Consider the following 6,685-nt stretch of genomic DNA (forward strand, 5'->3'; position numbering starts at 1 on the left):
TGCGCTGCCGTTATAATGGTCATAAACTAACTCGCCCAGTTTTACACTCTACTGCAGGAGATTGCTGAACTGGGCTGGTTGGTTCGTGACGAAGGAACAAACGCAGCGCAAAGAACCGGTTGAAAGCAGAGACGACGTCCACAACACTTCAGCGCTTCAGCAAGGCAATTGTCCTTGTCATCCTTTATACTTTTTGGTGCTCATAAGGAATGTTATAAACATATGTATTTACTATCTCGTCTTTATGATAGAGTGAATCGTGCGTTGCTTTATCCTCGGGATCCTGTCACGAAGAAAGCTTCATTCCAAATAATCGAATAAAGTTTGAACGATGCTGGCCCAATATTCGTCACGCTAAAATTCACATGCAGGTGGGGTTAGCCCGACGTGCTTGGCGTGCTATCGTTCCACCTGAGCATCTCTCACGCCTGTCACACTGGTGTTTTACCAGTTTACATTTGCACTGTGTCAGTCGTCTCTGCTTTCGTCCTGTCCTTTACGCTCTTTTTATCCCCTTAGACACCTTACGGGTATTAGATGCGGTCTCAAAAATAACTATAGGCACAGCCCTCCCCACTTTCATCTCCTTCAGTGGCCGGCCACAGAATATAGCAAATAATTACTATAAAGATACAAAAAAACATTAGCATTGACACTGAAACCATGTGCACACACAACTGTGTATTTTGTCCATTCTGCAAATCATTTCAAGATAAAAGCACTGAATTTCTGCACAAGATCATTTAAATAAGTTCGTAGATACCCATAAATCTTTGAGTATATAGGTTTCACTGTACACGCTATGCCGAGATGCTAGTCGTGTTTGCCGTTCGACACGCCATGAGACTTTTCCTTAGCCGCTCCGTGACCTGTATCAAGCTTCGGCATCCCTCGCCTCTTGATGTACGAGTGTATGTAGAAGTTGATGAACAAGCACATGACAAGGAACGTTTGGGCGTTCGCCACCCAGATTAGGTACCGGGGAAAGCCGCAGTCCACGAACAACGGAATGGCCATGTGGCTCATGAACACCACGTTCTGGATGATCTGGATACGCGTCAGGTACTTCTTCCACCAAAGGTACTTCTGCATGGCCGGGCCCATGGCAGCCAAGAAGTAGTAGGTGTACATGACAGTGTGCACTCCGGCGTTAATGGCCAGGCCGAGCGCCGGTTGGCCCTCGGGCGCGAAGAGCACCCAAAACCAAGCGTTCACCGCCACAATCACGTGGTGGATGACGTGCAAGTGAGTGACTTGGTTGAACTTCTTGCGCATTATAAAGAACACTGTGTCCAGGAAGTCGGCGTACCTCACGGCAACGTACCACCAACCAGTGCGATAGTAGTACGCCAGTTCTTCGTCCATCTTTCCCGTGACGCCCTGGCACCAGAGGCTGTAGCGCCGGCGAGGATAGTAGGCGTGGAAGACGACGATGTAGCAGAAACGGGCGTTTAGAAGCACCATTGCCAAGTTGTATACGCGCACGAGGTTGATGATTTGGAATGGTTCCCGGTTCTTCATCCAGCGAGGACCGAGAACCTTGACGAAGTAGACGTAGAAGATGGTCAGTGGTAACACAACCAGGGGGTTCATGACCACCGGATAGTCCCGCGTTCGCGGGTCGCCCATCTGCTGTATCTGGCTGGCCAGCTTGAAGGGATTTAGACTGAGGCCCGGGGAAGCCATGTTGCAGGAGTTATTGAGGAAATGTCTGAAAAACACGCAAGAAATAATGCAAAACATCGTAGTGTTAGCTGATTTCGCTGTTATCGTACGCTCCCTCCCATTCGGGAAAATAAACGCACGCATAGCACACTTTCGCCGATTTGTCTGCTGTATGACTTCACGGCAATAGATTCATTTTATTTTTCAATATACACCATACATTTATGCGAGCGCAAAGCTTTAAATAGGTTCTGATCTTCGGGCGCCTCATTTTCTTGTCCTCTGTATATCCCTTCTAAGGTCGGCGTTTATTCTGCATTAAGAAAGCGAATTTTTTGTTATTGGCGTGGCTATGGGTGTGTCGGGGGTGCATGTTCATGCAAGCGTTTATGTAAGTGTACGTGAGAGAGATTGTTTAAATTAAATGTGGAACTGCGCAAATGGCCCTTGTTTTTGAGCATTTCCTTGATGACACTAGGATTTATAAGCCTTTTAGTCTCACCCTATCGCCTTGGTGACTGCCGTGCCGATGTTCTCGTGTTGTGCCTTGGCGTTAAAGAAAACTAACGTACCGCGCGAGCAATGGGAACATAAGTAAGACCTGCGCGCACACAATAGCACGTCTATCGCTAATGATTCTAAAAGTAGCTATGTGAGAACAGCTGTAGGCTGAAGAACTCATAGGAAGCTTTCGGAAGGCATCAAGACACTGTGCTCACGCAAGTCATTGACTACGAATGCAGTTTTAATTTGCAATTACACACCATGTTAAGAGGAATCTTTAGCTTCAGTGCTCCTATCTAAATATATGTAAAAGGATAATTCGTTTTTCTCGGCAACCTCTGCACGAAACTTGACGAGGTTTGTTGCATTTAAAATAAAGACATAAAATCTAGTGACTGTTGGTTTTGTATTCTTGATTTATGTTGTCAATCTTTTATAAAAAATTCGCAAAAATCAAAAATTTCATGACAACGAAATCGAAAAAACAACTCTGTAACTCAGCAATGAAACACGATATCATAATTCTGTGAATTGCATCTAATAGTACATCTAAAGCGGACAAAATTGCTATGTTACACATAAATCCTAGAAACGTTAGTAATATGGAAATAAAGCTTTTATAAAACCCTTGTACACAACGTAACAAATTCACGTAAGGTATAGATTCATATATGGAATTTGTGCGCTTTGAATTATCTAATGGATGCCGTTTACAGAACCGCGATATGTGTTCTTGATGCAGAGCCATGAATGTGTAAACTTCGCGCTTCTATTTCTTTTCATAATTCTGAATTTTTGAAAATTCCTTTTACAAAATTCAGGTCCTTAATGAAAATTCCACTTCCAATAGGCATTATAATTTATCTTTATCTCTCAACTGCAACAAATTTCATTAATATTGATCCAGGGGTTATCTCAGGAAAGCGTTTTTGCATTTTACGTGTATTTGAATAGGCCGCGTCGGAGTTGGGCCCGAGCTAAAGCTTCCTCTTAAGTGAGAAGTCATGATTCGACTTGATTTTATTGTAGTCACGCTCCGGGCAAGCTATAGCATCGTGGAATCGAAGTCGCAAGAAACCGATACGGTGTTTTCCTTGAATATTAGCTTACTTCATCTCAATAGATTTGACTGTAGGTGGTGGTACTGCAACCGGCGAGGTTAGCCTGGCACGATTAGCTAGCTATTGTTACACCTGAGCATTTATTCTATTCTCACGGGTGTTTCACCAAACGTTAGTGAATGCGGTATTTCAAGCCACATTAAGAAGCATTAAAAAGTATTTTTGCAAGTTAAGCAATACCTGGTGACAGTGAATGCATCCAGGATTTTTGCGGATGACATTTTGGATGAAGTATTGTTTTATTTGCAAATGTGAGGATAAGTGTCATCCCACGAAAAAACCTCTACAAACTGATCGTCGCATCAAGACTGTTTACGCAAGTTTCCCGCTTGTCTCAATACTTATGCAGAATTAAGCGCCCGGACAGTTAGTCTTATCCGTCCTCTCCTTCTCACGTAGGAAAGCATTGCGTAGGTTCGCAATGGTGGCTGAACGGGTACGTTGGTGGTGTTGGTAACAGCGCTCTTTCCTGTCACTTCTCTTACTTCCCAGGGAGATCGTTGCTAGGCTAACCAAACATGTGTAGGTTATCCTAAGCATTGATGATTTTATGTAACATCAAGCCAAGCTTGTTCTCATCGGTAAGTTTTATTTTAAAACTTGTAAACGCGTAGAAAACGAGTGATTTCCGCCTAACAACTCCAAAGCAGCACCGAAAATCTACAGGGCGCCTTTGTTTTTATAAAGTATTGATATAAAACTGTAAGGAGGCAGCGAACGTATCGTTTCTCCAGACGAGTTCCTAGGTGAGGCGGACGTAAGTTGCCATTATTAATGTGACAGTCAGAAGATGAACTAACAAAAATTCGTTAATTAACTTTTTTATTGGTGCCCTGGGGGCACTTCTCTATATGGCTAATTGGAGGCACTGAGATTTTCATGAACACCTCCCCCTCCTTTTATTTTATCTTGAAGGTTGCACCTAATTCTAGATGCTCATCACCCTACTCTAAGGCTCAGTCGAAGCAGTATCGAGACTCAGCGTGTCCCGCCGCGCGTCAGACGACAACGCCCAGTAATGAGGCGTGGGGTGAGGTTCGAATGATAATTTGCCGTGACGAGTCCTGACACTCTGCAGCCGCACAGGCTTGCCAGGCAAAGCTTGCCGCCACCGCTGACCGAGACGTTCGGTTTCCAGCTTCCTCGCTCCGGTGGTTCTTCTCCGGTGGCTGCTGCATATGACGCGAGCCCTCCCTTGAAAACTATCTGCGATGGGGACATAGTGCACCGCGTGTCGATAGCTTCGTATGCGCTGTATTTTTGCCGCTTAGTTCGCGTTAAAGTGAGAGGCAGCGCGAATGTACATTCGCTCGCTGGTGCTGCCGTACTTCCTCACTCGAGTGTTTTGACAGCGAGTTCTCCCGGTCCTCGAATGAGATTTGTTCACGTTTGCTTGTGCGCTCGTGACGCTATGCTTGTTAATTTACTTAGTAAGCGAATGTTTACAAGTTTATACGGCCCATAAAACTACCATTCTTACTTCGTATAGCTATCTACTCATTTGCTATCGCAATCAATGCTTCGCCTTTCAGGTAAAGCTTCCACGGCGCTAGGTTTCGATATTGCCTGGATTTACCGTTGAAATTCGATGACAAATACCTCAAATTAGGTGTTATATCCAGGAATGTTAAAAAATGGGGGTGCATCATAACGTGGCTGCCTTCAAGTTCGCTATTTAAGCAACTGCGTCCTAAGCCCTTAATAAAAATAGTTAATTAATTATTTTTGTTGATCAGTCTTCTGAAGCTCACGTTATTAGCGACAAAATATACCCACCTAGCCTAGGAACATGTCTGCAAAAATTTCACGATCGCTGCGCTTATAGATTTTTCTATCAAAATATGCATTGTGTAAAAAAATAACACCCTGTATATTAAAGCCGATTTCAGAAGCGACATCTAAATTTCGCTATAAGTCTACGAGCTGTCTGCCATGTTAGAATCACTGAACATTAGAAATAAATGAGAAGTCACTGCTGATTATAGTGCTTATAATTTTTTTATTAGTTTTGAAGTTCAGATACCATTCCTATAAGTAACACAGGCAGTTAACTTACTTGTGTAATTAAATTAACCCAAACAATGTTTTCAGTTCAGTTGCTTTTTAACTGCGACTTGAGCAGTTTGTCGATCTATTTTTGAAGAATTGGCTGGAGTCAGCCCTATACAAATCGGCTGGTAGCAAAACGTTTTTAATTCCCTGAAATGTACTCGTATTAGTAAACCTGGGACCCACTCAGGAGCAGAATTTCGATGACTTCGATTGGCGTACACGATTGAGCTTTCAGTGTGACGCACACGGCACGCGATAATTCCATCAGCATATTTGTCGAAAAGATAGAGAAAAGTGCTGTAATTTGGCTATTTTGTCAGTCCCTATACTGCAAGTCCGAATGGCTTTTCTAAATGGTACTAATTACTTCTCCGCGGCTGCAAATACTCGTCGCTTAATACTGTCGACTTGTAGCCCGTATTACCTTTTTTCTAACACGAAAGAATCGAAGCCATATTTATGCTCACCTTCGCCGTATTCAATATGACAGCAGGGTCCACGTCGCCCTTGAACTCTTCGTTTTCTCCTGTTTAAATACTTTTTTGTTGATTCCAGGTTATCGGAGGATTCCACGCCTTTAATGTGATATAAAACGAGCGGTAGGGGGTCGGTAGCGGGTCGCTCCCTTTAACACCGTCTTTACGGACTGCGATACCCGTGTAGATTTCTCTGTGTGGTTGTTCCGAGGCAGTGTTCTTTTGCATGCCTAACGCACCGAGACTTCTCTTTCCCGGCGCTTTCCAACGTGGACGAAAAGAAAGAGAGAGACTCTGTGAGTTTCGCCCATCATGATAATCCGCGTTAGATTGCTCGTTATTTTATTGCTTGGGTTTTTTTCTCACTTCAGTAAAGCCGCCGCTTGTTTGTCTCGCACAATGGAAATCGCGCAGAGGCGCCCCGGCTTAATGCCTGCTGCCACGGGAGTGGGTATAATTTCATTGTCTACATGCGAGACAATTCAGATTTTTCTTTCTCGCTTCCTCGTAGCTGCAAGCTCCTTGTTTGTTCGTTCGCCTTGTTAACGTTATTTGAGCTTTGTTTTTTTGTTGTTGCTGTCCTCTTTCGTACCCACGAGCATGGCGTCCTGGCTTGATATTGGGCTACAGAGGGCGACACTGACGTAGATATGACGTTTATAATTCTACACAAGCCGTCTCGGGGGAACGACGAAGGACACTTGCGTACATTTCATTCGTGTCATTATGAAGCGCATTCTGACCTACATTAAGTAGCCTCGGCCTCATCTAAAGTCCAAAAAGTTCGCTCTAAAGAGTTCGTCAGTATTTCGACAAGGAAGCACGATGTTATGAAAATGTGCAAGAACCGCTTTCGAAAAGCAGAGA

At 43.9% G+C, this 6,685-nt stretch overlaps 1 pseudogene; it reads right to left on the bottom strand.

Annotated features, from left to right (window-relative positions):
* Positions 1–666: 666 nt before the first annotated feature.
* On the bottom strand, positions 667–6,081 carry LOC142579322 (very long chain fatty acid elongase AAEL008004 pseudogene; annotated as a pseudogene).
* Positions 6,082–6,685: the final 604 nt, after the last annotated feature.

Source organism: Dermacentor variabilis, chromosome 4 (genome assembly GCF_050947875.1).
Source record: "Dermacentor variabilis isolate Ectoservices chromosome 4, ASM5094787v1, whole genome shotgun sequence".
Lineage (NCBI taxonomy): Eukaryota > Metazoa > Arthropoda > Arachnida > Ixodida > Ixodidae > Dermacentor > Dermacentor variabilis.